Consider the following 9,378-nt stretch of genomic DNA (forward strand, 5'->3'; position numbering starts at 1 on the left):
AGTTCTAAATTGTATTATTAGCTATTCCCACCACTTAAACGCTGCACTGGAAATAATTTGTTGTCCTTTGCTTACTTCTAAAATGGGGGAACTTCCTGTGGGGACCAGCACCTGAGCCCTATGGTTGAGCTAAATTGCTGCTTTATTGCTGATTCACTGGGGAAGACTTTTTGTGCAGCTTGGGTTTTAATTGTTGACCCTGTGAGCACTTCCAGGTCTTGTAAGGTCTGGTACACTTGGGTTGTTTGGAAACTCTGGTCTGGGCCTGAATCTTTTCAGCAGACTTCATTCCCTGCAGTTCTATATTCCTGACCAGTCTCCACTGAGTGATCCTGTGCTGATTCGAGGGTAGATCAGCTGTCCATGCTGTGCCCCAATGTGCCCCCGTTGGGCCCATCTCCACCAGTCCCCACACACTCCAAACACTTCCCATGGGACGGACTATGTGCTGGTCCCTTGCGATGATTCACTGGCCTCAGAGTGGCTCCTTTTTTCAGTTATCTGTGGCCCCTCACTCCTATGTGGGTCCACAGGAGCCCTGTAAGTGGTCTTGTTGGCCTGGGGGCCACCAAGGCCCTCTTCTCCCCTGCTGCCTCCAAGAAAGTTCTTATGAAGGGCACAGCAGCAGTTTTTTGCCAGCTCCTGCTCTGTGTTCTCACCAGGGCCAGCCTTCGGGCTTGAAATGGTTGGTGTGATCCTTTCTTTCTCTCATCATGGCTTCTCCAGCCTTCAGGAACTCCGTAGGTCTCTCCTCCTCCTCTTCCCCTGAGCTCTAGTGGCCCCACCTTGGCAGGGCTTTTTAAAAGTCATTGCTTTTTTAATAGTTGTAAATTGGTTGATTGTGAGAGAGGGTGATGCTGGGTACTCTCTATTCCACCATCTTCAATGGAAGTCTCAAACTTCATCTTTTTAGCATATTAAAAAACGGAGGCAGTGAGTAGCTTTTGGGTTTAGGAAACTTAATTATCAGCTTAAGAAAAGCAAGAAGTCAAGTAATAGTAAATGCTCCTAAAAATGACATGATGCTTATGCTTGTTGAGAGAGCAACAGTAACCATGGTTCTATTTGAAAAGAATGTCTGAAGTTAAAAGATGAATTTTACAATGTGTGTTGGACACCATGATATGTTTTCTACATGCCTCTTCAATGAAGGACCTGAAGTCCTTGCTGCCGGGAGTAGATATACAAGGGTACCTCAAAAAATTCATTTGAAGTAGCCTCGTATATATTTTACATATATCTACTAAGGTCACACCCTTCTCAGGGCAGCCCACATCCAATGACTAATAGATATAGAGGTATGAAAGCTTGGCCATCTCAGTTCACAAGGAGACAATTTAGTTCTGCAGCTCTCCTTGGGGTTGGCCAAGGCTGTTGTCAGACCTGTGTTATAGCTCGACTTCTCTCTGCCCACCCTTGCTTGCTTCAGTAGGTGTTAGTCCCAAGGGCACTTCTTAATGAGCAGCCCACACAATTTACTCCATCTCAGAATTTGCTTCCTAAGGAACCCAACTAGTAATACAATGCTTTGCCTTCTTGGGTAAGATTATAGATATTTGGTAGCCTGGTGTTCACTCTGCATGAAATCCTGCTGTGAGTGATATTACTGTCTCTTCTCTCATTTTGTAGATTCCATCCTCAAATTATTAATCACCTCTGAGAAAACCTATTTGGCATATTAGATATAATGTCACCAAATGCCACAGTCTATCTATCTATCTACATCTATCTATCTAGACAGCTAATAAAAAAGCAGCCTTTTGAGCCAGTATGTTCACCAAATATTCCATTTTCTGCCCCACATTACTCAGCCCCCTTGCAGATATGCAGAGCCCTGTGATTAATTCTGGCCAATGGGCTATGAGGGGAGGAGTCATTCCTGGGCTGAGGTGGTAAAATGCCCAGGTGTGATTTTCTTGTCTCTTCTTCTGTTGGGGAACTAAGGAGGCTGCATGTTCCAGACAGTACAGACACCAGATGCTGAAGCCTCTGATAGCCTAGGTACCTGGATGAATGTGAGAAACAGACTTTTGTTGTATTAGGCCACTGAGATTCAGGGTTGTTTGTTACCTCACTCCTCCTAACCAGCCTTTCCTGACTAATATACTTTATAAAATATATTCACTATAAATAACATTTTAAGCTAAACTATTTAAGTAGATGTATATTAAATACATGTTAAATGCATATACATCTAGTAAAATTAAATATAAATTACATAAAAGTAATATATAATATTAAATATTATAAATTATACAATTAATATACCAAACATATATTTTATATACATCTACTAAATATATTAAATACATATAATATATACCCCGTGCTGTAGCTATGACAGCTATTATCAGTTTGATTCATATGCTTCTAGACTTTTTCTATACAAAATAAGATGTGAAAGCATTAAACACCAGGTCATAAGTATCAAGCTTTACCTTTATTAACTAACTCCAAATCCCTAAAGTGGAGTTAAAGGTCCTTTCTGGAAGTTCGTCTTCAACATTTTGCTCAGAGTAAAAGCTGCCTCAGACTACTTATCTCTCTTTCCTCTGCCTCAAATGGTTGTTTCTTCTTGGATGAGTAGTTACAGTTAGTCACTGGGAGTGCAGGAGCCTTTGATTTCCCTGCCTCTTGACAACTACTTCCTTTTGCTGCAAGGGATGAAGCCAGAAAGGAAAGAAAATTCCAAGGCACTGTGTTCCAAAGTATAGCTCAAGCAGGAAGAGGTACTTTTCTAACGTACTCCTCTTAGTTCTCTACCTCCCACTATCTAGTTAGCCTTTCCAACTAGACTACTACAGCAGATTCTGCTGGGGCCCCACACTTATTCCCTTTTCCACCCTGGAGGTTACTGCAGACACTCCCCATGTGTGCTGACAACTTCCTGCATCTCTCTGTGCTTTCTGGATGAGAAAGCATGCTAAAAATGTCTGGGAATTAACTTTAGGGGCAATCCTCAAGGTCTCAACTAATGAGGGAAAGGGTAGATAAATACTCCAAGCTTCTTGCTCCTCAGCGGGGCAGTTCTGAGGTATGGTGAACTCAGTGTCTCAGAGGGGCTCGTGCTGAATTGATCCCCAGTTGCCCAAAGTGATAACTTGCTCATTGACACCCTTTATTATCTTCTCTTCATTCCTTGCCTCACTTTCTCACTCACTGTGCTTCCTGGGATCACCTCCTAAATAAAGATTTGTCCCCAGATCTTTGGCTCAGGGTCTGCTTTGTGGGTAACCCAAATGGAGAAAACCATGAGGAAACTTGATTGTCTACAACACTGCCTTATACCCTTAAGGGCCAGAACTCACAACTTCTGCTTAGACCAGGATTTCTTCCTTACCCTGAGATGTCAAGAACAGTCAGGAAGTATGTCAGAAATACCGAAAGTTGAGAATGATTTCCTTCATAATTATAAGTTAGAGTAAATTCAAAGTTACCCTGCAAATAGTGCTGTTTTCTCTCACTGGGACTAGATGGGGACTCGCAGCTCACTAGCAATTCGTTCCACCTGTGTCACGCATTCTTTGCGTTTCAGTGGAGAAATTCCTAGGCAGGTTAAAAAATATATTTTTTTCTTAAAGAGTCTGTATTGTCATTCAACAAGTATTCATTAAGAGCTTATTAAGTGCCAGGCACAACAGCGGTTGTATGGTTGGCAAAATCTGGGGGTATCCAGTTGGTTTCCAAATGGTCTTATCTATCTATCATATTACCAATCATCTATCTCTAATGGACCATTGGATTCAAGTAAAATCAAACCAAGTTAATTAAATTTATAATTTATTTTTTGGAATTGAAAAACTGTGCCAGGCACAATGCTAGGCACTGGATATCAGATTTTTAGATGGGTAGTTGATAACTATGATACTTGAATTTAGAAACTTTGGTGGGATTCATAAACTTAATTATATTCTTTAAATGTACTGAAAAAGAAGTAGTGACTGTTGGTCAGGCAGGTTCTGTAAGCTGGCTTACTTAATTCCAATTCCAGTGTTGGTGGTGTTTCAGGTGAAATTTTCCCATGGGGCGGTGGTATATTATTCCTGGCTACATTCTCCTGGCTGCATTATTTCTGGCTTACTTGTATACAATCCCTTTCTGCATAAATTAGCTAGAATGAAACTGCCGTCTATAACTAAGAACGTGGAGCGAGAAAATTGTAAACACCAGGTTAGAAAAAGGTTGCCAAAGATACACACATTGGTCTAGGGAAGAGGTATGTGGACACACCTATAGGACAGGGCACAGAGTATATGGACTTTTGTGTTTCACAGCAATGCCCCCCAGACAGCATTCACATCACTGGGCCACCCTAGTGCCTGTGAGCAGAGTGGTTATGATGGCCGTGAGGAAGCCTCTCTCTGGGCCTAGCATGGACTCCCTTTCATGACAGCTGATCTAACTACTGCTACTGCCAAATACCCAAACTTCCGGCAGAAGAGACTAATGCTGAGCCCACAAAATGCACCTCCTCTGCGAGATCAGCCAGCCAACAGCATATTTTGCCAAACGTTTGAATTTTTGCCAATCTTGTAGGTGAGAAACGCTATCTCTGTATAATTTTGATTTGCATTTCTCTTACTATTAGTGAGGTTAAGCATCTTTTCATATGTTTAAGGGCCATTTTTATTTCTTTTTCTGTGAATTTTCTGTACATCTCTCTTACCAATTTTTCTATTGGGTTGTAAGTCTTTTCTTCTCAATTTTAAGAAGTTCATTGTATATTAAAGATGTTTACCCCTTGATTGTAATATATGTTGCAAATATTTTTCTCAATTTGTCATTTGTCTTTTCACTTTTCTTATAATGTTTTCTGCCATGCAAAACTTTTTTTTGTGTGTGTGATCAAATTTATCTATCTTTTTCCTTATTACTTCTGGAGTTTGAGTCTTAGAGATGTTTTCCCACTCCGAGACTTGAAGGGAATTCACCCATATTTTCTCTTATTACTTGTGTAGCTACATTTTTCACATGGAAAATACTCATCTATCTGGAATGTATCCTAGCATAAGGAATAAATCAGATTTTAACTTTTCCCATATGGCTATACAGTTGTTCCGATGCCACCTATTTAAAAAGTATGTTTTTCTTCCCATGATTGAGATAGCCTTTATTGTATACTATATTTCTATGTATGCGTGGGCCTATTTCTGGCTTTTATATTCTGTTCCATTTGTCAATTCTTGTGCCAATACCATAGTAATTCAATTATAAAATCTTTATAATATGTTTTCTTATCTGTTAGAGCTAGCCCTCCTCATTGCATTTATTTTTTTAAGGAATGTTTATTTCTGCTTGTTTATTCTTATTCTTGCAAATGAACTTTGTAATCAGCAATTTTAGGGTTGGTCAGTTAGCTGAGTTGGTTAGAGCATGGTGTTGATAACACCAAGGTCAAGGGTTTGGATTCCACACTGGCCACTTGCCAAAAAAAACAAATAAGTTTTTAAAATCAGCATTTCTGGTTCCGGGAAAAAAAGACTGATGAAATTCTATTGAAATTGTGCTAAATTAACAGAATTGATATCTTTATGTTGTTAAATTTTCCTATCAAAGAATGTGGTAATCTACTCATGCAAATCTTTTAGGAGTGATTTATAGTTTCTTCATAAAGGTTTTTCACATTCCTTGTTATGTTTATACCCAGGCACTTTATTTTATTTTGCTATTATAAATGGTGTCTTCTCTTCCATTATTTCTTCTAACTGGTTATTGATTGTATATACTCATATAAAGACTTTAAAAAATATTTATTTATATTTATTTTTAAATTTGACAAATAAAAATTGAATATATAGTTGGCCCTTGAACAACATGGGGGCTAGGGGCACTGACCCCCAAAATCCACATAACTTTCCCTCCAGGGTTGGGGCCTCAAAGCAACGCAAACCCGGAGCCTCACAGTGTGGGGGCGCCATGTAGTTACTTAAGTAGTAGTTAAGTAGCTATTTAACTGCTAATAGCCTACTAATGGCCTTCTGTTAGGTAGGCTACTTAACTCTTTGGTTAGGTATGTCATGCATTCATGACACTTAACCAAAACTTTTCCAATATATTTATTTTTTTAAATCTGTGTATAAGTGGACCCGCACAGTTCACACCCATGTTATTCAAGGGTTTGCTGTATTATTGCATACAACATGTTGTTTTGAAACATGTATACATTGTAGAATGGCTAAATTGAACTAATTAACATATGCATTACCTCACATTTTTGTGGTGAGAACACTTAAAATCTACTCTCAGAAATTTTCATATATACAATATATTGTTATTAGCTGTAGTCACCATTATGTTACATAAATCCCTTGAACATATTTCTCCTGACTAAATGAAATTTTGTGTCCTTTGACCAACATCTTCCCAACCCATCTCCTCCCAGCCTCTGGTATCTACTCACTACCTCTATGAGTTCAACTTTCTAAGATTCCACATGTAAATAAGATCATGCAGTATTTGTCTTTCTGTGCCTGGCTTATTTCACTAAACATAATGTCCTGCAAGTTCATCCATGTTGTGGAGAATGGCAGGATTTCCTTCTTTTTTAAGGCTGAATAGTATTCTGTTATGTGTATGTACCACATTTTCTCTATCCCTTCATCTGTTAATGGGCACTTAGGTTGATTCCATATCTTAGCTATTGTGAATAGTGCTGCAATGAACATGGTAGTACAGATATCTCTCTGAGACATTCATTTTATTTCCTTTGGGTATATACCCAGTAGTGGGATTGCTGGATCATATGGTAGTTCTATTTTTAACTTTTTGAGGAACCTCCATACTGTTTCAATAATGTCTGTACTAAGCTGCATTCCCATTAACAGTGTCCAAGTGTTTCCTTTCACCACATCTTCACCAACACTTATCTTTTTTTGATAATAGCCATTCTGACAGATGCGAGGTGATATCTTGTTGTGGTTTTAATTCACATTTCTCTGATAATTAGTGATATTGAGCATTTTTTCATATACCTGTTGACCATCTGTATATCTTCTTTTGAGAAATGCCTATTTCTCAAGTCCATTTTAAATTAGTTTTTATATATGGTGTGAGATAAGAATCTAATTTCATTCTGGTGCATGTGGATAACCAGTCTTCCCAACACCATTTATTGAAAAGACTGCCCTCTCCCAATTGTGTATTCTTGGCACCATTATCAAAAACCAATTAGCCATGAATACATGGGTTTATTTCTGGGATTTTTATCCTGTTTCATTGGTCAATGAGTCTGTTTTTATGTCAATACCATGCTGTTTTGATTACTATAGCTTTGTAGTATATTTTAAAGTCAGGTAACGTGATACCTCCAGCTTCATTCTTTTGGTTCAAGATTGCTTTAGCTATTCAGGATTTTTTGTGGTTCCATACAGATTTTAGGATTATTTTTTCTATTTCCATGAAAAATGTCATTGGAATTTTGATAGGGATTGCATTGAATCTGTAGATTGCTTTGGGTAATAAGGACATTTTAACAATATTAATTCTTCCAATCCATGAATGTGGGATATCTTTTCATTTGTGTCTTTAATTTCTTTCATCAATATTTTATAGTTTTCAGTGCAGTGTACAAGTCTTTCACCTTCATAGTTAAATTTATTCCTAAGTATTTTATTTGTTTGTAGCTATTGTAAATGGGGGTGTTTTCTTGATTTCTTCTTCGGATAGTTTGTTGTTAGTGTACAGAAACACTACTGATTTTTGTATGTTGATTTTTGTATACTGCAAGTTTACTGAATTTGCTTACTAGTTCTAATAGATTTTGGTGGAGTCTTTAGGGTTATCTATATATAAGATCATGTCATCTGCAAGCAGGAACAACTTAATTTCTTCCTTTCCAGTGTGGATGCCTTTTATTTCCTTATCTTCACTAATTGTTCTGGCTAGGACTTCCAGTACTATATTGAATAAAAGTGGTGAGAGTGGGCACTCTTGTCTTTTTTCTGATCTTAGAGGAAAAGCTTTCATCTTTTCACCACTGAGTATGATGTGAGCTGTATGTTTTACACACAGGCTTTTGATTATTCCATGCTAATTTGATAGCCTGTTATTTAAATTAATTTTCTTATTGTTTGCAATTGTTTATTCACTGACTCCTTTGGGTTTTTCAGATATATAATAATATCAGCTGCAAAAAAGAGAGATAAATTTTGCCTCTTTCTATTTCTTCATTATGCCTGTACTTGATTTTTTTTTTTTTTTTTTTTTGTCTAATTGCATTGGCTACTATCTCCAATACAATGTTTAAAACTAGTGAAGACAATGGGCTTCCTTATCTTCATCCTGACTTTAGCATGAAAGCCTCTATTATATTCTTAATAAGTAAGATGCTGTCCTTTGGGGTGATGTATAAATAATTATGTTATGGAAATATCCATCAAGTCCTATGTTACTGATTATTTTTAACATAACTATCAACTCCTAAATTTATAAGTGGAAAAAAATGAGTCATATTATTTATCTACAAAAAAACCTGTTAATGTAGAATGACATGTAATCATAGTGACATCATAGACAAGTGTATTCAAGAATGTCTATCCCAGGAAGTTTATAATTCCAGGGGAGGGGTGCCACATGAGCCAATCACAGAATAACTCAAAAGGTTCTAGGGTGGAGGTCAGGGACATTATAGTATAGTAGGTCCTTGAATGAAAAAGACCGAGGGTTGAGTCCTAACGCTGTAACCGTGATAGTGGACAAGTTACTCAGACTCTCAGGGCCTCCATTTCCCTTTATGTAAATAAGGATAATGTTATTAACTACCTTAAGGATTGTTGCAAGTGTCTAGTGAGGCAATTGCCCCTGAAAATTTAGTTCAGGACTTAGCATATGCACTAAGTAATAAATGCTCATTAAATGGTAGCTATTGTCATTAAGTGCCAAAACAAGTAGTAAAGATAATAAATGAAGACTATACTTTCAGGGTTCATTTCTATAGTTCATTACTAGACAAGTTTCTCTGTATGTGTAGAGCACTGAAAACCACGAGGAGGAGGCACAGCGTTCTCACCTGAGCGTAAAGCTGGCTCTTGGTGCTGCTTTGTCGTAACTGCCATTCGCCATTGATGATCATTATTTCTCTCCTTTCAGGAGAGTAAGAAGAGAAAGCAGCCTGAGTAGCTTCGGTTTAAAAAAAGAAAAAGTAAAAAGATAATAAATGCTGTGAGGGGTTTCTGGAAGAGGGGGCACTTGAAAGCTACGTAGGGTTTGAATAGACAGAGGGTTGAGGAGGAAAAAGAGGACTTTGCAGGTGGGAGGGAAAAGATCTTTAAAATTTAAAATGTCATGCCAAAACAGTAGTTCATTTTAATTCATATTTTTTAAAAGGTCAAATTGCCTTTTAAAAGCATCATTATTTAAAACTTGATTTGCTCTCCTCAT

At 37.7% G+C, this 9,378-nt stretch overlaps 1 non-coding gene across 1 annotated transcript; it reads left to right on the forward strand.

The window, feature by feature from the left end:
* Positions 1–8,904: 8,904 nt before the first annotated feature.
* LOC134368728 (small nucleolar RNA U3) lies at positions 8,905–9,118 on the forward strand. The gene has a single exon (XR_010022446.1). It is a non-coding gene; the product is annotated as a small nucleolar RNA U3 (small nucleolar RNA).
* Positions 9,119–9,378: the final 260 nt, after the last annotated feature.

Source organism: Cynocephalus volans, chromosome X, assembly GCF_027409185.1.
Source record: "Cynocephalus volans isolate mCynVol1 chromosome X, mCynVol1.pri, whole genome shotgun sequence".
NCBI classification, from domain to species: domain Eukaryota; kingdom Metazoa; phylum Chordata; class Mammalia; order Dermoptera; family Cynocephalidae; genus Cynocephalus; species Cynocephalus volans.